At 35.7% G+C, this 23,882-nt stretch overlaps 1 long non-coding RNA gene across 1 annotated transcript; it reads right to left on the bottom strand.

Moving 5' to 3' along the window:
• Nucleotides 1-551: 551 nt before the first annotated feature.
• On the bottom strand, nt 552-1,940 carry LOC116014686. Its single transcript, XR_004097446.1, has 3 exons — nt 1,839-1,940; nt 1,362-1,415; nt 552-653 (listed from the first exon to the last, which is right to left on the bottom strand). It is a non-coding gene; the product is annotated as an uncharacterized LOC116014686 (long non-coding RNA).
• Nucleotides 1,941-23,882: the final 21,942 nt, after the last annotated feature.

Here is a 23,882-nt window from a genome sequence, read left to right as displayed (position 1 = left end):
GTGCAATTAATGATAAAGATTAGTAATAATTGGAATCAGTATTCAATGATATATGGAATGATACAATGACCCATGTTTAGCTTCTATCCACCATTTTTAATAAAAGGAAGAATTGGAATGATAAAACGAAAAATTTGGAATGAATAACTGAGAATTTATTCAAGTATAGTAATCACCATTTTTACCAAATTACATGAGCATCCATACATAGAGAAAATCAAGATTGTAGACTCTGCAATCTGTAGATGATGAGCATCCGTAGATTGCAGGCTCTTCATATGTTTTACCGAATTACATGTGTCACGCCCCAAATAATAGCGTAACCCGGCCGTATTAGTAAGACAAAAAGAATAGTAACTATAATACGAAGCCTGCTAAACAAAATATCATCCACAAGATAACCTAAACAACTACTTGATCTTAAAGTTTCTTCTCCCAAATATTGCTTAATAGGAAGTATAATATATACATTTAAGCATAGAGACATAGTCTAAAATCTATAACATGGAATCCAAGGTCCCACTATGGAGGTTGATCTCCACAAAAAGGTCGATTAGAAGGAGTCCCCATCTAACACAAGGCACTAGACTAATATCCTAGAGCCTTTAATCCCAAAAAAAGTGACCTCCCTTGTCTTAACCTCGATCAACAACCTATTCGGAAAACATGAAACACACGAGTGAATTCAAAAGCTTAATAATCATATGACACTTCTCTACCAAATCAAGTATAGAGAATAAAGAGGACCACAAATAGATAAGATAACATAAGATGTAAAGTAAATTGAATATTAAAAGCTTTAGCATTCAAATACAATGTTATCGCATATGAGTATCAATTCTAGAGTTCTCCTTCAAGTCATAAATCATAGATCGATGCTCAAATAACATAAATAAAATAAATAAAATAAAGATATTGCATACCTACCTCCCCGTTTTACTTGAGAACTATTTTATACTCATAGTACGAGCCAAGATCAATTTAGAAAAATTACATTAATCAAGGGTAGCAATTCTACCAATTAAAATCAAGGGAATGTTCCAAATCAAGGGTGGCAAGACCACCAATGGGGAATCAAGGGAACATTCCAAGTCAAAGACAAGGGTGGTTAGACCACCAATATGATTAATACCCTTGAATATATATATATATATATATATATATATATATATATATATATATATACACACCACGATCAACCTTAAAACATATATATCAAGTTCTCAAATTTTTCATTAGTAATGTACTAATACTTTACCATATAACTCATGCCCATATTCAAGAATAGCTTCAATATTTTGCAATCACTTAGGATATGGTATATAAGTTACAATGAGTAAGTAAGTACCAAGTTTCCTTACCTTAGTAAGCTTTTAAGCATAGAAATCCCTTTACGCACTAACCTTCACGGTCACCTATCAAATACATACACCATTATAACTTACTAATATTCCAAATATTTACACATTCTTCTTGTAATTTATAAATAATCATGTTTTCCCAACACCAAGCAACAACTCAAAAATATAAATAAATGAGCCTAAAGCCTCTATTACCCTTCTTGAAACAAGTACTGCCAAAAACTTACCAAGGAAGATTGAGCTCATTAGGGAGAAAATCAGCCCATAATATGGGTAATTAAGCATAGATTTGTAAGGGAAATGAATTAATAAATTAGTACATCATCTTACTAAAGTAATCACAAAACACCCACTTTAAAACTTAGCAATTCAGATTCTTCACTAGCACAAATTTCCATCTTAAGCTTTGAATTACACAGCAACATTAACAGGGAAGCTAGGTTTTTCTTCTTTAACAACAAAATCTAAATTATTTACCTTGTATTCTTGAGCACTGAAACTACAACCTCTCTGTTTTCCTCCTTCTACGCAAGTCAAGAGCAGATTAAGATGAAATGCCTCTTCTTTTCCCTTTCTTCTCTATTAAGGTTCAAGACTAGTCTAATGTGGTTGACCCTTTCCCATTGGACTTCTATAGCTTAAAGATATATAATTATTATTGGGCCCAAGGGAGGACTAAGCCCAATTAAAGCTTAAGCAATTAAATTATAAGTTAGGCCTAGGGAGAATATAAACTAAAAAAAAAACTAATTAGACTATTATTATTATTATTATTATTATTATTATTATTATTATTTTCAAGTTTGAAAATTTGTCGTTACAACATGAGCATCCATAGATGGAGAAGATCGAGATTGCAAACTACAGCCTCTTCATTTATTTTACCGAATTATATGAGCATGTGTAGATGGAGAAGATCAACATTGCACTATACAATTTGTTTTCATTGTATTTATAGGTGTAAAATGTGAAAAACATAATTTGGAAATTTTTTTCAAAAGAAAAGTGTAATTAATTATTTAAAGTTTTTAAACACTATTTCTAAATGACATTTTTGTCCAAATGTTTAATATTACTAAAAACAACCCTGAGTTTGGGCGGAAAAACTTGGTCAAACACTTCTGTTATTATATATACTAGTTTTATACGCGCATTGCGCAAATGAGTTAATGCCTAATATTTATATTTAAATAACTATTTGAAAGTATATCAATGCAAGATTATATAGGAGAAGTTTATACATGGGTAATTGAATGTCGAGTTTTTTTTATTTAAATATCTAACTCAAATTATATGAATCCAAGATAATATAGAAAATTCATTATAATTATTACTAAAATAAATGTTTGCAACCTTGTAAAATCGATAGTCTAAATAATTGGTCTAAAAATGATAGTCTAAATAAATACTACTTTTAATTTAAAATTTTCTAAGTGGTTCTTAATTCTCTTTTGAGTAACATTGTCATTGTCTTCATCTTTACTATTTGTTCTCTTCTTTTTTGTTGGTAGTGTGTTATTTGCAATTCGGATATTGTTGGTAGCATAGATGACAACGTCATGCAATGAGATTATGATGATATAGGAGCTATGGACTTTCCTTTAGGTGTTCTGCTTGGGGTTCATTTGGTTCAACCATTATTGTTGAATGAGTTATTGTGGATAAAGAAATCCATAGTTTAAGAAAAAAGATTAAATAAATTAATAAAAATTTGAAAATTTAAAAGATTATGTATTCCAAAGATATTAAAAGGTAGTTTCTTGCTTCAATTTGCTGGGTAATAGGTTATTTGAGTACTTTCATTCTCAACAAATCCCCCAAGTAATTAATATGATTGGTTTCAAACTATTCTTTTATATTTTTTTCATGGTATTAAAGAAATACATATGTATCATTTTTTTGTGTAACTACTAATTTATTTAATTCATTAAGAGTAAAATAGAGTGATTCCACTTCAATTTATTGTGTTATTATTTGAGTACTCTCTTTGTCAACCAATCCCTAAGTAGTTAATATAATTAGCTTCAAATTATTTTAATTTTTTTTCGTAGTATTAATAAAACACTTGGTAAATAAATATATAACATTATTTTGTACTATAACTTTGATATTTAATTACAAGATATTGTAAAAATAAGATAATGGACAATGTAATGAATATCAATTGATAAATTTAAATGTAAAGAATCTTTGCATGAGAGAAAATAAAGACAATATAACTAATGAAATTATTTCTCTTATTTAATTTAATTTTTTGATAAAGAATAAGTTTTTATAATGAAAGTATTGTAGACACATAATTCTTAATTACAGAAATACATATGTACCATTTTTTGTTGTAGCCACTAATTTATTCAATTTAATAAGAGTAAAATAGAGTGAGAAACTTAATTATGTCAAATTTTATTGAGATGAGGTTCGAACCTAAGACCTTTCTTATAGAAATTAATAGGTAAGTTAAAAGTTAACGGAATATTAACGGAGAAGAGAATATTTAACGGAAAACTTAACGAATAATCATAAAAGTAAGGTTAAATTAGGTAATCTCTATTAATAATATTAATCTGAATTATCTTAGCCATCTATTTGATTAAATAATTCATGTGAACCATTCATTTGATTAAATAATTTGACCGTCATTTTTCTACCCATTTTAAGCCTAACTCTCATTGGCTCTTATTAGTATTATATATATATATATATATATATATATATATATATATATATACTAGTTTTATACGCGCATTGCGCCAATGGGTTAATGTCAATGTTTATATTTAAATAAATATTTGAAAGTATATCAATGCAAGATTATATAGGAGAAGCCATACATGGGTAATTGAATGTCGAATTTTTTTATTTAAATATCCAACTCAAAGTATATAAATCTAAGATAATATAGAAAATTCATTATAATTATTACTAAAATAAATGTTTTCAACTTTGTAAAATCGATAGTCTAAATATTTGGTCTAAAAATGATAGTCTAAATAAATACTACTTTTAATTTGAATTTTTCTAAGTGTTCTTAATTTTCTTTTGAGTAACATTGTCATTGTATTCATCTTTACTATTTGTTCTCTTCCTTTTTGTTGGTAGTGTGTTATTTGCAATTCGGTTATTATTGGTAGTATAGATGACAACGTCATGCAATGAGATTATGATGATATTGGAGCTATGGACTTTTCTTTAGGTGTTCTGCTTGGGGTTCATTTGGTTCAACCATTATTGTTGAATGAGTTATTGTGGATAAAGAAATCCCTAATTTAAGAAAAAAGAATAAATAAATAAATAAAAATTTAAAAATTTAAAATATTATGTATTCCAAAGATATTAAAGGGTAGTTTCTCGCTTCAATTTGCTGGGTAATGGGTTATTTGAGTACTTTCATTGTCAACAAATCCCCAAAGTAGTTAATATGATTGGTTTCAAACTATTTTTTTAAAATTTTTTTTCATGGTATTAAAGAAATACATATGTATCATTTTTTGGTGTAACTACTAATTTATTTAATTCAATAAGAGTAAAATAGAGTGATTCCACTTCAATTTGTTGGGTTATTATTTGAGTACTCTCTTTGTCAACCAATCCCCAAGTAATTAATATAATTAGCTTCAAATTATTTTAAAATTTTTTTTCATAGTATTAATAAAATACTTGGTAAATAAATATATAATATTATTTTGTACTATAACTTTGATATTTAATTACAAGATATTGTAAAAATAAGATAATGGACAATGTAATGAATACCAATTGATAAATTCGAATGTAAAGAATCTTTGCATGAGAGAAAATAAAGACAATATAACTAATGAAATTATTTTCCCTTATTTAATTTAATTTTTTGATAATGAATAATTTTTTTCAAATAAAGGTATTGTAGACACATAATTTTAAATTAAAGAAATACATATGTATCATTTTTTGTTGTAGCTACTAATTTATTTAATTTAATAAGAGTAAAATAGAGTGAGAAACTTAATTATGTCAAATTTGATTGAGATGAGGTTCGAACCTAAGACCTTTCTTATAGAAATTATTGGGTAAGTTAAAAGTTAACGAAATATTAACGGAGAAGAGAATATTTAACGGAAAACTTAACGGATAATCATAAAAGTAAGGTTAAATTAGGTAATCTCAATTAATAATATTAATCTGAATTATCTTAACCATCTATTTGATTAAATAATTCATCTGAACCGTCCATTCGATTAAATAATTTGACCGCCATTTTTTCTACCCATTTTAGGCCTAAGTCTCATTAGCTCATATTAGTATAGTAGATATATATATATATATATATATATATATATATATATCAATTTGTGCATTGCGTATAGAAAATACTAATATATAATATATATGACAATTTTTGCCAATTGGCAACGGATCAAAATTTTTAATATCTTTTGTCGGTTAGGGTCATAAAGATAACCTTTATTCAGAATGCACTTCCAGTAGCGGCTGTGGACTTTCATGTAAAAAAACAAAAATTAAAAAAAGAACACCAAATTTTAAAATGCTAGCACCTTTTGAGCACAAATAAGATTATATAAATAGCGTTGCTCTATTCTTGAATACCAATTTTTTTTCGTCATAAAGAAAAGAAAATACTTTCATGTAAAATATTTGGGATGTTTGTGCTCTCGCGTGTCCGGCCAGTGAATGAACTAGAGACCGGGTGTTTGGATATATGGTTCAATGAATCGACTATTCATTAAAGCACGTTTCAAGGGTAATGATTTCTACTCCCAATTAAAGTAAAATCATAGAAAAGTTTTTTTTTTTAAATGTTTTTCTTGCGTTTTATGTATTTTTGTAACAAATACTTGCATTTTCAAGAAAGAGCCTTAAAATTTGAATTTTAAAGATAAGTTCCAAGCAGTTATTGGATGCAATCTACACTTGCCTAATCCAGACCGAATATTTTATTTTCCAAATGGGAGATTCAAATTTGTTTCCCTCAAAATGATCGGAGATTAAAACCATGAAATACATATCATGTAGCTAGCGGCCCAGGCTGTCCCGTAACTTTGCTCTCATACCACTTGCTTGTTAGATTAAACTCTTATCACTAAGTCAAAAGTTATAGTTTATAATGAAAATACAACTTTACATGCAGTGTACTGGAATTAGTTCTTCAAGCCTCAACCCAAAATTTTTCTAACTACCTGTGCTGGACGACTTGACTCTTCACCAACCTCCAACCAACTTAGACTGGATGTGATGTATAGAATATATTGACGTTAGCATCATCGCAATACACATTATAGTATAGGTAGAATATTTTAACAAGCCGTAGCTTCTTGTTGATTTGTTAATCAAAGATATGATCACATATTAATGAAATCGTACACATCTATACAACCATCGAAATCGTTATTTAATACGGAGTAACTGATAGATCAGTGTGGACATTCACCCATGAATAGTGTAATATAGTCACTTGCTTTTTGTTTTTTTTTTTTTGAAAACTAGTCACTTGCTAAATTATGTAGTACTTCGTATAGTAGTATATATACAAGTAGTATTTTAACAGATAATTCCCATATTAATATTTGAGTTCATGTTCTCAACAACCAATTGTAGTGTAGCTTCTTAAATGTCGTCTAGTCAGGATCGGTGTCTTTGTATATTAATTAATGAATTGTTTTACATCTTAATGCCACTTGGAAATCACTATTTAATTACTCATCAACCAAATCTGTCACTGCCAAATAACTTCTGCATACTTTATTACACATTATAGCTCGGTTCAAATAAAAAAAAATCGAATAAACAGACTAGAAATTAAATTTATAATTTTATGATTACAAAGTCAGGAACATGACCTACGAGTTACCCAACATTAATGATCTTAAATTAGATACATAGTTAGCTTGCTACAGTAGTGGTGAAATGTAATGGAACCAGCTACATATGGGCATTACTCATTTATTCTTTTTTTTTTTTTTTGTTGGGAGAAAATACTGAAGACATGTATGCAAATTATATCGTGGACCGCGGTCCACAATGGATTGTGGAACGCGTATCAAAACGACGTCCTTTTGATTAATGAAAACAGACAAATGAAACGGCCTTCGTTCTGCGCCATTCACTTTCAGTTCATATACACTACAGTTACATTTCAACACAACTGCAGTTACATTTCGATATAACTACAGTTTCATTCGATAATATAAAAACACAAATGTGAAACTGTTTTTCAGTATCATTTCATATACACTGCAGTTACATTTCAACACTACTACAGTTACATTTCGATATAACTACAGTTTCATTCGATAATATAAAAACACAAATGTGAAACTGTTATTCAGTATCGTTCATATACACTGCAGTTACATTTCAAAACAACTAAAGTTACATTTCGATATAATTACAGTTTCATTTGATAATATATCAAAATAAATGTAAGGTAATATCTTTTGAGATGAGCTGTAGTATCAGTTACAGAGTTCCGTCTCTCACTTACTGAAACGACGTCGTTTTGTGACCATAGTCCACAGTATAACGACTGAGACATATATGTGCAAATCCTACTTATGGTACAGTGGACCAATCATGAGGTGGTGCAATTTGCCATCCAATGGGCTAATGGGGAGGAGTTTCCGTCGGGAATAAATGATGTTATAATAACTTTGATCCCTAAAAAATCTATTCCTATCACTATGGGGGATCTCCCTCCAATAACATTATGAAATGTCATTTACATGGTTGTTTCAAAGATGCTGGCTAATCGCATGAAAGGGGTTTTGGGAACTATGATTTCGGCCATGCAGAGCGCCTTTATTCCCGGTAGGCTAATCACGGATAATGTATTAATAGCATATGAAGTTATACATTATTTGAACCGGAAAAGGGCATGCAGAGATGGATGGTGTGCTTTAAAACTAGATATTGCTAAAGCATATGACAAAATTATGTGGCTCTTCTTAGAGGATATCTTGCGCCGTATGGGTTTTGAAGGGGTAAATCCGTTAATTATGGTAAATCGTGTATAGTTTACAGCCGTAATATTAGTTATGTAGTTCGGAATGATGTGGCAAATGTTTTCAATGTTACTCAATATGATGATATTGGCCGCTATTTGGGCTAGCCATTGGGAGTGGGTTGTAATAAGAAGGATGTGTTTGCTTACATTGAAACCAAACTTAAGCATCATTTGTGTGGGTGGAATAAGATAATCCTCTCTCGGGCAGGGAAGGAGGTTTTTCTAAAGGGTGTGGCTCAAGCCTTGCCAACCTATGCTATGAGCATTTACTTTCTCCTAGTCACTTTTTTGTGAGAGTTTAGAGCGTATGATGAACAAGTTCTGGTGGGATTCATCCAGTGGTCAGGGTGGTTGTATTCGTTGGATGTCTTGGGGAAGAATGTGTGTCCCTAAAGGCTCGAGTGGTATGGGTTTTAAAAGTTTGAACAAGTTCAATGTCGCCTTGTTAGCCAAGCAAGGTTGGCGATTGTTGACTCAACCTACCTCTTTAGCTGCTCAGATTCTGAAGGCAAGATACTATCCGAAAGGGGACTTTCTAGATGCTAATATTGGTCATAACCTGAGTTACAGCTGGAGGTCAATTCTTGATGGGCAAGAAGTGTTACGCCGTGGAAGTTTTAAGCGGATTGGGAATGGCCGAAATACAAGTGTTCGGAATCAACCTTGGCTCCCTGATGAGGTTAACCCCTATGTGCAATCTCCATTGTTGGACTATGATGAGAATCTTAAGGTCAGTGCTTTACTAAATGCTATGACCAGTGATTGGGATACTGATTTGTTGCAGGCTATGTTTGAGCAATGTGATATTGATCTTATTCTGAAAATACCATCAGCTATTGGTTTTGACGATAAATGGTGTTGGAGGGTTATATTAGAGGTACTTATTCAGTGAAGGATGGCTATCGCCAGCTTAATTTTCTGCATAATCAGGGGTTGCCCTCTAATGTTGCATGGAATGGAGTTTGGAGATTGAAAGCCCCTCCGAATATAATTAATTTCATTTGGCGATGTCTTCACAGTGTTGTTCCCACAAAGGTTGCATTATCTTACAGGGGTGTTGCTATTGATATGGCTTGTCCATTATGCATGCAATGTAAGATTTTCCCTAATATATATATATATATATATATTAGGGCCTTAATTAAGTGGTGCAAGTTGACTAGACTTATTAAGTGGTTTGGTTGTACTAAATAACTAGTAGTAGTTATTCAACCAGACTCTGTGCCTATATAAACCTGTATTGATGGGATACAAGGTAAGCATTGTATAGCACATACAGTTCACGGTACTTATACTGCTCAGTAGACACCAGTACACCATCTAGGGTTCTGAGTCAAGTATGAGACAAATATGGCTAACGGTCTACCGTTCAAGAGGCAGTACATCAATTGTGGTTGGAGATCAATACGGCTTCCGCTTCCGCTACTACGAGGTCAGGTTACTTGTATGCTATTCTGTTTAGTTAGAATATTTATTTCTAACATTTGGTATCAGAGCCTTTATAATCTCTGCCCGGTTTATTGTTTTGCCTAAAACAATATTAAGTGTTATATACATTAAGTTTTGTATATATTTTGATTTCAATTACATTCGTTCTAATTCTTCAAAATTTGCATACAGATATATCATATATCTATTTGGTTATGATATAATTAAGTAAATCTGGCATGTATATTTTTGAATGAATGAATTGTAATTGATTTATTTTTGGATCGCTGAAATTAATTTGGCATTTTTCATCGGAAAACTTCTTATTATACCTACTGCCTATGCCGGACAACCATTTGGGAGCCATTTTTTTTTGTTTGGACTCCATTAAGAATGGCGCTGGTTTTACGGTGATGACGAGTAGACCGACGGTGATGAACGCACGACGCAAGGAACGTAGAGCGCTACAGATTGTCACCTGGCCGGTTGCGTCGCGGCTGAGGGCGGTTGACGGCAGTTGTTGGCGTTGTAGTGAGGAGATGCGCAGCGACATCGCTGCTCCATCCCCTCCTTTGGGTAACGCCGGCGTTGGGTTGTCGCGGCCCTCCTCAAGCTCTAGTCGCAGACTGCGGCTGAAGAAGCAGTTTTGCGTGGGGTGATTCGTCAAAAGATATTTATGTTAAAACGGAAAGTCAGTGACTCCCCGAGTGTCGGTCTCGAAGGAGGGACGTGGAGGTGTGTCAATTGTTCGGGAGTTTACTTGATTGGGTCATGCATTGGATTCGAGTATGGTGTTGGGTGGATTGTGAGTGAAAGGAGTTCATAAAGTTTGGTTTGATTGTAAGAGAGTAGTAAAGTAAAAAGGGTTTGAAAATATGTAAAAGGGGTAGGGATTGGATAGTGTTCATGTATGTTGCATTGTGGTGTGACTAAGGTAGTGGATAGATAATGCAAGGATGTTGGCTATTCAAGAGTGTGTTGTCTTAGTCCTTTTCCACCTTTGTGTACTAAGGCCTCTTTGACTAAAGATTGCCTTCAAGCATCCAAAGCTCTAAGAGGAATTTTATCAAACACATAAGCTACACACTATCCTACTATTCTTTAAGAAGTCCATAGGAACTATGATTGTGTCAAGCTTCAAATCCTAACTCTAATCAAAGACATGAAAGAGTCAAGAGCTCAATCCCTCATCTAGATTGGCCAAATCCAAACAAGATCTCATCAAAACAACAATCAATAGAAAAGAATAGATAATCCAACAACATAAGCATTTAGATCCAAAATATAGAGATATGATCAACACACTAGCAACATTCAATCACACAATCCAAATCCCTAGATTAAACTAGCCACTCATGATATGAAATTCAACACAAAAGCTAATTCAATCCAAGAACAAAATAACTAAATATTATAGAAATGAAATAGAGATCACCTAGAGTGAAGTAAACCTTCAATCCAAGCTTTGTAGTCTTCTAAAATGGAGATTGATCTAATCTAAGAAATGAAAAACTAAGAAAAATGGAGAAAGTTCTCCAAAGGAAAAACTAAGAAAGGGAAAACTAAATTTCTGAGAACCTCCTCTGAAAATCTATCAAAGAGGTTTAAATAGTCTCCGAAAAAGCAACCCTAGTCCAAATTCACGCAGTGCAGTCTCCACGCCTGCTCACACGCGTGGGAGGCTACTGGATTATTTCCACGCACGCTCACACGCGTGTGGCCATCATGTTGGGTTCTCCGGGGCTCCGTTCTTGCCTGGTTCGCTCTTTAAGCTCAGCTTTTGCTCCTATTTGCTCCCGGGGCTCCTGTTTCACCTCCTTTAGGCTAAAAGTAGCTTTTGTGCATCGGTTAGTGATTTTCAAGCATTTATGAGCATAATTCACCATGTAAGGATGCTATAAACGTGATAAAACACCCTAATATGAGCTTGATTTAAGGGTATCTCGGAGGCTTATCAAAATTTTCACACTTTGCTTCTTGCTTGCCCTCAAGCAAGACATTTTACTATTTAAGCATATAAGTATCCGAGATACTTTCTCATGCAAAACAAAGCTTTCGGCAAGTCAAAATGATGGGTGTCTAAGACTGTTGAAACGGGAGAAATCGTTTGTGTTATCTACAAAGGATTTTGGTCAGATGTCATCATCAACTCAAGAAATATTTTCGGGAAATAAAAACCTTTCATAGATAAACAAGTAAAACAAGGGATCACACTCCTCGCACCATACGCAAGCATGCATTTCCGAGGTTTTGGTTCACCTTCTATTTAAATAGGGCCTCTAGCCGATCCCACTAGTGAGAACGATGTGCACTAGCTAATCAACTTTCCATCCTTATACGCCAAAGACCAACGTAAATGTAAATGAGGGTAGGGGCATGGACCACTCACCGCTTTTGGCTTAGCGCGGTCCCTCTTTCTTCTCACTTCCTAGGATAATGTCATCGAGCCACCTGACTTCACATGGAGCTCAATGCTTTATCGAAGGTCAGTGCAATGGGTACCCGAATCCTAGCGAAGCGGCTCACCTCATCTCTATTTTCTCAATTCTTGGGATCTTTTTATGTGAACAATAGACTCCAGATGAAGCTTTTTGCTTACCGAAGACTATGGTTTGAACACAACCCAACGAATTGGCTTCCCTCAATTTTTTAACTTGGTGATTGGCCTTTTGCCTTTTCGACTTCTCTCCATGTCAACCCCTCATGCCTTTTTCTATTTATGATCAAGGGTTTTGTTTTCTCATTAAGCTTACCAACAGGCTCACCTTTTGCCCCATGCCCTACTAAGGTTAGTTCAATTCTGGGCCTCGCTAGTTTTATCTTTCTCAAATTAAAATGTGCACACTCCCACTTCGAGAGATCCTTGACTAAGGTCCTACGTAAATAAGAGGTGAACATCATGCAAGCAGGCAAGAATGTAAACTTATTTGGCTCTAAACACTCTCATGGGTGCGAAAAGTAACTTCCTCAAAGGTATTTCAAGAGTAAAAATTTTTGGGCATCCAGTCAAAATTCTCTCTAGATAACACAAATAATAACTCTCTTTTCAAAACTGCAAATGCACCCGCTTATCATTTCCAAGAGCTTCAACTTCTTATTCTAAGCATATAAGAATATAAAGCACAAAGTGCGTCCTTTCCACACTTTAAAATAAACATCGTCCTCGATGTTTCCATACGATATAGGGTAAAGGAATAAACAGGGATACTAAGGATTAGACAAATAAAAGATCCCTTTCCAGACTTTGAAATTTACTCTGGGATATAGGGTATGCATCATATGATCCTACTTAATATGGTCAGCTCTAACATAACACATACACAAAGCTATATAAACAAATATTTCCACACTTTAGAGATCAAAACGGGGCTTAAAATAGAAAAGGGATAAGAGGATAAACCAAGTATGCATCCCTCTTTCCACACTTTAGCTTCCAGCATAGACCTGCTCCCGTTATAGATTCTCTATAAGAAATGGAGACATAACATACAAAAGGGTTTTCGGAGTACTATTCAATTATTGTAAGCTGATAGAAATATAAAAGCAATAAAACATAAACATAGATAATAAAGCATGTAAATAAGCAAAATTATTCAAATCGAAATGCGGATAAGTAAAGCAGTTGGAACGTAAATAACATAAAGCAATAAAGGTAAAGTAAAGCGAATAAAAGAAAAGAAATAAAGAAATAAAGGTCGGAACCCCGCGCATAGGGATCCTAGTGTTAAAATGGGACCATCAATCAAAGTAACCAGTGTCAACGGACTTTCTGAATCAAGTATCACATGTCAGGATCGAGAACGGGTGAAGGAAGGCATCACTGATCACCGAAGGAGGGAGGGTGGAACTGCCTATCAAATCTAGCCTCAAGCTCAGCAATTCTTCTATCATTCTCCTCCACCGCCCTTCTCATGCGGTTAAGCTCTTCAGTGTGGACATCTTGTCTCGCGGATATGGATGTAAAGTGGCCTTCCTGCCACGTGCGCTGCTTGTGCCAATAGTTCATCTGTTCTTCGTGGAGCTGCCTGTGAAAGGTCTGAGTCGTATCCCAATCCATGGGAGTAGGGCCTTGCTCCTGTGCAGCATCATTCTCCTCGTTCTCATCATTATCATCAGAAGCCTCTAGATCTGGTGCATCATCACCTCCTAACTTCAAATTCATGGCAAAGAACTCACCCACGGAGAAAGCAACCATGAAACCTTCATCCTTCTCTCCCATCAAACGTTCAGTAAGGCCTAACCCGTGGCACAATCTTGTAACAAAAGGTCCAATGAACACAGTCTGAACCTTAGGCTTCTGTTGGGTTTGGAGCCACTTCCTAGCTTGCACGCCCATGTTGATGTCAACTTCATTCTCCATGCACCACATATAAAACAAATCTTGTTTATAGACCTTGTTGCGATTGGTGGTTCTGCCGGAGAGATTCACTGCAAAGGCTAATCTGATAGCCTTTAAAGCATTTCTGGTGATGAGGTTTGCCTTGAGGTTTGATGAATTATACGGGGCATTGTTGGTGATGTTCTTCCAATACTGAACAGCTACTGCTTCCAAATCAAAATCCTCTTTAAACTCTCTGAAATACGGCATAGAGACGCTCACAGCATCATGGAATCCAAGCATAACACCTAAAGTGTTAACTGACATGCTATAGTGGTTGCCAAACAGTGTGAAGGAAATGGACTCTCTCGCATTGTTGACTTCCTTGCGGATCTCCAATGTTGCCAAAAATTCATACGTGACAGGCGCGAAGGTAGGTCCTCTCCACTCGAAAAGTCGACGGAGCTGTGGGTGCCTTAGAAGTCCACTCACCTCATTCAAACAACCGAATTCTGCCAAAATATTGTCGTCGAAGCAACGGCCTACCGAAAGCTGCTTCCCCTTGTAATTATCCACTGATGTCAGCTGGATGGGTGTCAAGTGTCTTAGTGACCTTGAACCACGCTCCTGGGGAGCTTGTTGAACTGTCTCTCGTGGTCGTGCTCGCGACCTGCTAGATTCACCATGATCATATTTGGTTTTCTTTGAAATTTCTTTTGCGCGTCCCATCCTACAAATTTTAGAAATTAACATTCATAGTAATTGGTTTTGAATAAATATTTTTCAAATAAGTCACCATTGCATTTATGTAAAATTCCTTGTCAAGATAATGGATTTCAAACATATAGGGCTAAGAATTTTCGAAAATTTTGCTATAGTTTCCCCTATATTTTGAACAATTCTAGCATAAGAATATCAACAATATCATTCCTTTATCACACACATGCATAATTTCATCATAAGATAATTCAATTTGATAGTCAATTAAGAAGTCAACTATAAAAGTCAAGAATTTCAAAAAGTCAACTTCATCTTCTTCACCAAATTCAAAAATTAGGGTTTGAAATTGAAAATTCAATTTTTGGGCAATGTAGCATGTGAAAAGTCAAATTGATGGCATGTAATAGTTCTATAACAAGTTTCCACATCAATTCAAGCATCAATTTCATAATTTGAACAAGAAATTTAACAAACCCATTTGTTCATCAATGGTGTTCACACTAGAAGCTCAAAAATATATATCAATCCATCAATGTAATCATCAAATCACAAAAGAAAACATCAAAGGATAGTTCTATGAAGCATTATAAACCAATTTAAACATTCAAAACATTCAAAATCATACAAGGTAATGTAGAACAAATTTTCACATTCAAGCTCTTCCAAACTCATGGATATTCAAAATAAGAGGTTAAAAGATACGATTTTACCTTGATGGTGATGCTTTTAACCTTCTTTGAAGTAAAAATAAGATATATGTTCAAACCTTGAGTATGGATTTCACCTTGCGTGGAGAAGAGAAGAGAAAGTAGGGTTTGGGAGCAAAAATGGCGTGGAAGGCCGAAGGGGGGGGGGGGTTTAATTCGTGGGGGTGCTTTCACGCCGGCAACACGCGTGTGTGCGTGCGTGGGAGGCTACTGCCTCGCTCCCACGCACGGCTACACGCGAGTGAGCGTGCGTGGGGGCTTACTGCCTCGCTCCCACGCACGGCTACACACGTGTGTGCCTACGTGTCAGTCTGGTGCACTGTTTTCTTCCGGTTTTGATCTTTCCCTTCATACCTATGTCCGAAATAGGCCTTTCCAAAGCTATTTTTAGTCTCGAATCCTACAAGTTAGTCCTCAAAACACGGTTCCATATGATTGTAGCAAATTATTAAATAAAAAACATGAAAACGAAAGCATAAAAACAATGTAAAAGCATATTATTAAAACCTTGGCTTGCCTCCCAAGTAGCACCACAGTTTACGTCATTGGCTAGACGCATTATACCTTGTTCAGAAATCAACCATATTCCTTGGTAGTGGGTAGGAAGCATTTTGGTACCCACGTGTTCTTCCATGTAAGCTTATCATTCATCCACTTCGGTTTTGGTTTCATCTTTGTTTTAACCTTTGTCCCTGCGTCTTTATCAGTTCCTTTTTTCACTGTTTCCTTGTCATTATTCGTGGCTTGTCCATCAAATCTTAGGGTTATTTCACCTGAACTCACATCTATGCGTGCACGACAAGTAGCCAGAAATGGTCTTCCAAGAATTAAGGATCCATGGGGCTCATTATCACCCATCTTGCAAACAACAAAATCGACAGGTACAAGAAATTTTCCTATTTTTACTAAAACATCTTCCGCCAAGCCTTCCGGATACCGTGTGGTTCCGTCAGCTAAACGTAGAGTCAGCCTCGTCGATTTCAAACTTGGTAAGTTCAATTTTTCAAAAAGATTTGAAGACATGACATTAATAGATGTTCCAAGATCGGCAAGAGCATTTTGAGGTACCAAGTTCTGTATAGAACAAGGAATTAACAAAGCTCCAGGGTCGCCCTTCTTTCTAGGGTTACCCTCAGTCAAACAAGCCGAAGATTCTTGGCTTAAACAAGTAAAATTATCACAATTGTCATTCTCAAATAACTCACGGAATTCTTTGTTATTGAAAATTTTTCGGATAATAGCATTAATTGTATCTTCTCGAGCTGTTTCTTTTTCCTTTGAACTTTTGATTTCGTCTCGTGGTAGCTCCTTTTCTTTTGGGCATACTTCCGAAGTGGTTTTCTCCTTGCTTTCCTTCATTGAGATTGTGCACGACCGCTCGCATTCTTTAATTTAAGATTGGGACTACAAGAGGTAGTCTCATCTCCCTTACCTTCCTTCTTACATTGGCATGTTCCACATATGGCATCCATCGGATCACTGATAAGTGCCAAAAGTAGCCATATTTTAGGGGTCATTTAGGTGTGAAACATGCTATAATAGATGTCCATTAGGCCTAGAAACATGCTAAGATAGGGTAATTTCATTGCATATAGGTCTAGGGACTAATCTTGTGTGTTTCGATATAATCTGCACAAATCTTGCACTTCGCAAGGCATTCGGGCGACATTTCAGTAAAACGGACGTAACCGGAGCTAGGAATGTCCGAATGAGGCGAGGCAGGTGGCTATGGAACCGTATCGTCGAGAGCTACAACATAGAAGAAGACAGCAGAAGCGCACCACGCACGCTCACACGCGTGTGAGCACGCGTGGTTGCTTACTGGATTGCTCCCACGCACGCTCACACGCGTGTGAGCCGCGTGGACGCGACACAGCGCGGAAATAATTAGGGTGAGATTTTGGGGGCTATATATATGCCCTTTATAGGTCTTTTAGATCAGTTCCCAGCAGCCCCAATAAACTTTAGATCTGATTTCCCTTCCATTTCTTCCCCTTTGGGGAGGAAAAGCAATCACATCTCCTTAGATTAGATTTAGCTTAGTGTAGAAGATGAAGATCTTGTAGATCCAAAGCTTTCCTTAGGTAATACTCTTCTTTTAATATAAAGTTTTCTCTTTTATTTTATTGCTTTGCTTCTTTTGTTGATTTTATGTTTATCATGCTAGAGTAGAGTAGTTTGGGTGTGTGTGCCCTTGTTAATCTATGGATTGATGCTTAGAATTTATCTTATGATCTTGAGATTTGTGGGAGTATGATTGATGTTTGTATGGATGATGTTGTTCAATCTTTGCTTCTATTTCCGGCCGGGATAGTTAGTGAACCGAGTGGAAGTGAGAGAGTGCGAAATAGCGGCTTCTCACGAGCCCAACTCATCTATATCTCCGCTCTTAATCCGAAAGGATGAGATCCGAGAGGAGTGGTAGGCAAGGTGTTCGATAAAATGCCTCAACCGAATGAGGTTTGAGAGTCTGAGTGTGACGCCACTCAGTACTAATACCATGACTCCCTAGATCAATCCCGAAACCCAATTCCAAGCTACCTACGATAATCAATCCTTTGGTTTAACTTTGGCATGCACCCCTTCCTTTTACCTTTTGTATTTTCTATCCTTTTTACCTTACACAACCAACCATGAACAAAACCTCCACCTTTGATTCTTGTAACTCTTACCTTTCAACTTCCTAAATGCCACACGTATTCGGTTCCCATTCGCCATCCTTGAGAGACACGACACTCGGGGAGTCTTGACTCTTCGTTTTAACACCTTCACCCTCACCACCATACACACAACATCAATCACACTTTTCGTGTTCTTCTTCCTTGGCATCTATGGCATTGACTCTCTCTTTTGGATTGTTCTCAGTGTTACTCGGGAGTTGTCCGTAGTGTCTATCCGACATCATTTTAAACATTTGAGAGATTTGATTCTCGATTGTCTTCAATGTAGCTTTAGACTCTTGTCTAAGACTAGAAATTTCTTGTCGAATCTCTTGAGTAATCTCTTGTTTTATATTTGCCCGATCATTTTTGAGTTCCATGATCGTCCTTGTAAGTCTTTCATCTACTTCACGGATGTCATCCCTTCTCTGTTGAGTAAAGTCAAGTTGAGAGTTGTATTGTGGGCTGTATTGGGTCATTTGATTTCCATTTCCTTGGTTTTGATTGTACATCAATCTGTTCTTATCATTTTGTCCATATGCAGGCTTGTTTCCATAGTTGTATTGTCCTCTCGCTTGATATCCATCATTGTTGCTATTGTTCCAACCCTCTCCCTGTTTCCAATTATTGTTTGATCTTTGATTCTGTCCATAAGCATTGAAGTTGGAGTTCCTTTGGTAATCTACCGCCTCAACTTGCTCAGATGCAAACGGAGAAGTGCAAATATTAGTATCATGAGGTCCTCCACAGATGTTACAATAAAGTGCCAAAGCCATACAAGGCTTGGGTTTTCCTTCCATTTTTTCTACCATAGCCTGTAGCTTTTTGATTTCGTGATTCATTGCCTCGATTTTTGCCTCGCTCGCAGCACGGTTATCAACTTCATATATGCCCCCGTGATCTCCTCGTCGGTCATACCAACAAGATGTATTCTTAGATATTCTCTCGATTAGTTCTTCAGCTTCGGTCAGAGCTAAGGAGACAAAGGCACCGCTGGAGGATGAGTCAAGCAACATTTTTCCTTCGTCTGTCAGCCCTCCATAGAATGAGCTAATCATATCCCATGGGTGCATCAGATCTTGTGGGCATTGTCTTTTAAGAACCTTGAATCGTCGCCAAGCCTCTCCCAAACTCTCAAGCCTTCCTTGCTTGAATTCTTGTATTAGCCTTCTAATCCTCATGGTTTTGGTAATGGGAAAGAACTTGTTCATGAATTCTCGATGCAACTGCTGCCATGATCTAAAATGATTGTCGTCTTGGCTTTCCAAACATCGTGCTGCCTCTCCTATAACTGAGAATTGGGAATAATTTGAGGCGAACTATCTCTTCAGTAACGCCTTCTTGCTTGTACATCCCACATGCTCGTATGAACCTTGTGATGTGTGCATTGGGATCTTCAGATGGTAATCCCGAGTATTGACTGTTCTGAACCAGTGTGAGAATAGTTGGATGCACGTGAAAGTTGACGTTTTCCATTGGCGATACATAGATCGAATTATGCATGTTAAAACTAGGGGTCATGTAATCTGCAATTGACCTTTGCGGTTCCTGAGGGATTCCATAGTATTCTTCTTCACGAATGTTCTCTTGATGAGTTTCTTGGTTAGCTTGTGGTTCTTCGAGAATTGGTTCTTCATGGTTAATTGGTACTTGCGGATTAATTAGAACTGAGGGTGGATTTGGTACATTTGTTCCTCTTCTTGGTGGATTTCTTGTTGTACTTGATGATGCCATTTGTGATCTTAGGGTATTTTTCCTTCTAGTTGCTCTATTAATTTCTGGAATGTAGGGTAGTAAGCCTTGATTTCCTTTTGCTCGCGTGTGCATTCACCTAGTAAGATTATCAATGAAACAGAAATTCCACAATTGACTAGAAGTAGTCAATTGGGTAAGTAGCAAAAACAAATAAAAATAAAACAAAATAAAGTGGAATGGATTAACAATGCTCAAATCTAGCATTCATGCAATCAAAATAAACAAAAACATATGACAACCTATTGCCCTCCCCGGCAACGGCGCCATTTTGAAGAAGCAGTTTTGCGTGGGGTGATTGGTCAAAAGATATTTATGTTAAAAAGGAAAGTTAGTGACTCCTCGAGTGTCGGTCTCGAAGGAGGGACGTGGAGGTGTGTCAATTGTTCGGGAGTTTACTTGATTGGGTCATGCATTGGATTCGAGTGTGGTGTTGGGTGGATTGTGAGTGAAAGGAGTTCATAAAGTTTGGTTTGATTGTAAGAGAGTAGTAAAGTAAAAAGGGTTTGAAAATATGTAAAAGGGGTAGGGATTGGATAGTGTTCATGTATGTTGCATTGTGGTGTGACTAAGGTAGTGGATAGATAATGCAAGGATGTTGGCTATTCAAGAGTGTGTTGTCTTAATCCTTTTTCACCTTTGTGTATTAAGGCTTCTTTGACTAAGGATTGCCTTCAAGCATCCAAAGCTCTAAGAGGAATTTTATCAAACACATAAGCTACACACTATCCTACTATTCTTTAAGAAGTCCATAGGAACTATGATTGTGTCAAGCTTCAAATCCTAACTCTAATCAAAGACATGAAAGAGTCAAGAGCTCAATCTCTCATCTAGATTGGCCAAATCCAAATAAGATCTCATTAAAACAACAATCAATAGACAAGAATAGATAATCCAACAACATAAGCATTTAGATCCAAAATATAGAGATATGATCAACACACTAGCAACATTCAATCACACAATCCAAATCCCTAGATTAAACTAGCCACTCATGATATGAAATTCAACACAAAAGCTAATTCAATCCAAGAACAAAATAACTAAATATTATAGAAATGAAATAGAGATCACCTAGAGTAAAGTAAACCTTCAATCCAAGCTTTGTAGTCTTCTACAATGGAGATTGATCTAATCTAAGAAATGAAAAACTAAGAAAAATGGAGAAAATTCTCCAAAGGAAAAACTAAGAAAGGGAAAACTAAATTTCTAGGAACCTCCTCTGAAAATCTATCAAAGGGGTTTAAATAGTCTCCGAAAAAGCAACCCTAGTCCAAATTCGCGCAGTGCAGTCTCCACGCCTACTCACACGCGTGTGAGTGTGCATGGGAGGCTACTGGATTATTTCCACGCACGCTCACACTCGTGTGGCCATCCTGTTGGGTCCTCCGGGGCTCCGTTCTTGCCTGGTTCGCTCTTTAAGCTCAGCTTTTGCTCCTATTTGCTCCCGGGGCTTCTGTTTCACCTCCTTTAGGCTAAAAGTGGCTTTTGTGCGTCGGTTAGTGATTTTCAAGCATTTATGAGCATAATTCACCATGTAAGGATGCTATAAACGTGATAAAACACCCTAATATGAGCTTGATTTAAGGGTATCTCGGAGGCTTATCAACGGCGCGACATGAAATTGCAGGCGGTGGTGGCGTCACGGTGAAGACGGCGGCGAAGCTGCCTATTCTCCTCCTTCAGACGACTCCTCCTCCCCTCGAGCATTAGGCGACGACGACGCTGTTTTTTTCTCCCAATTGATTGAATCGCGAAACTTTGGCGTTGCAGTGAGGTGGTCCGGCTGGTTCTGGTAACGACAATTCCGGCGCGAGTTGGAATGGCAGGCGGCGGTTGTTGGCATTGCGCAGAGGAGGGACGGTGGAGGCGAGACTGGGTTCTTCTGGCGACGTCGCTGCTCGTTCTTCTCCGGCGACTCCGGCGACAGGCTGTTGCTCTCCATCTCCGTGCTTCTGTTAAGGTCGTCAGCCGGTGGAGGCGTGGCGGCGACGAGCGGGGAACTCCGGCGACGTTGCTACTTCCTCCTCCAGGCGGCGCCGGCGTAGGTTGGTTGTTGTTCTCCCCTGCTGCTTCAAACGTCTCTCAGGTAGGGCTTCTAGCTGATTGAACTTTGAAGAAGATGATGATGGATTATAATATATGGGTCGAGTTTGGTCTATTGGGCCAGACCTGGTCCACTATTAAAAAAAAAATCTTGGGCCTACTATAGTGATTTGGGCTTCATTAAGTTTTTTTTCCATCACATTTGGACTTCTTCTAGTTTAACTGTTCAATTTTATTCCTCCTTAATTCATCATTAAATTATTATTCAATTTGGGGCAAATATTAAGTCTTAATTTGCTATTTGAATTTTAATTTGATATTAAGGTTATATTAAATTGCCTAAAGTATTACAAATTCAAGCATGCTATGTATATTTGTCAAATAATTTATTATTGTTTGAATTATACATTCATTAAAGCGTGCATTAAGGTTGAATTTAGCATATTATTAACTCATATTATATATCATTCAATTTTGGATCCTTAGTTCAATTTAAGTCATTATGGCCTATTAAAGTAGCTTGTTTGGTTTCTCATTTAATTAGAGCATATTTTTTAGTCGTATTATTGTTTTGAGATTTTAAAACCTTTTTTTTGAACAAGCTAATTTGGGACCTATATAGGGTCATTAAAGTATGGATCCTATTGTTATTGATTGATATTTTAATAATAATTATAGCTCATTTTGAATTATAACATGGTTTTAATTATTACTATCTACCATATTTTGTTAATGGTATTTATTGTTAGTAATAATATTAAGGTTGGATCTATTTCAGTACTAGATCATTTTTCATCTATGTTATAGCTCACTTGGACCATTAAGAATTATAGGTCTACTTTGAGCATATAGGTGCTATAATTATTGTTTTGACATGTTTTTGGAGACATTAAGGATTTAAGAATTTAATTATTATTTTGGCCATTAAGAATTATAACTATTGTTTAAGTTGGTTATGTTTTTTTTTTTTAAATTTATCAATGGTTTTCAGGGCCTTAATAATAATATTAATTCTTTATTTTTAAAGCAATATAGTTGGTATATTGTCTGTATAATGGTAATTTGGTTATTACCTTAGCTTTAGTCTCCCTAAAGTATCATAATAGTCATGTAAATTATTATGTGGTAAATTAAGATTAGTATATGGCATCCCTTAATTACAGTTTTACCTTTATTTTAGTTATTATTAATTGGCATTATTAATTACTGTTATCAAGTTTAGGGGCTAATCTCAGTTATTACCTTTCATAATAATTATTGTTTCATGGTAATCTGCCATATTTGGTACATTGGTAAGATTACCCATGTCAGTTCATTTTATTGCATAGATTATTAATGTTGGTAATTAAGTGCTACCAATAAATCTCTTTCGTACCATTGGACGCTTCATTGAGGCTATTGAGACCAACAGTGAAGATGAGGAGAGTTATGAAGTTTTTCTTCTCTTGTGGATCGTCATAGTTGCTAGCGCAATGGGAAGATGCGGTTTGCATCATTAAGGTATGCCATTAATTATCTTTTATTATTAATTGGTAATTAGTGCTACAATTATAGTTAACCGCTAATTTGGACTAGTCACACATTCTATCTTTAGAAATATGAAAACATTAAGAAGGTGTATTACCATAATTTGGTTGTCATTGTTAAATGTTAATGGTAATTATAATGTTGCCTATTACCATTAAATATTTTAATTAATGATACCATTAATATTAATATCGTATTCAGTTATGACTCCTAAATTGTTTCCAATTAAGTTAATGTGACAATGTTCTAGTTAAGAAAATATTATGGATATTATCATTTTCTTGACATTAATGTTTTTCGGACTTCAAATTTTATCAAGTTTTCAAAATTGTATCCGAAAAATGCTTCTACTTTAGCTATTGTTTT

The sequence above is a fragment of the Ipomoea triloba genome, chromosome 4 (assembly GCF_003576645.1).
Source record: "Ipomoea triloba cultivar NCNSP0323 chromosome 4, ASM357664v1".
Lineage (NCBI taxonomy): Eukaryota > Viridiplantae > Streptophyta > Magnoliopsida > Solanales > Convolvulaceae > Ipomoea > Ipomoea triloba.
The sequence above is the reverse complement of the archived record's forward strand: the minus strand, read 5'-3'. Positions and strand labels throughout refer to the sequence as shown.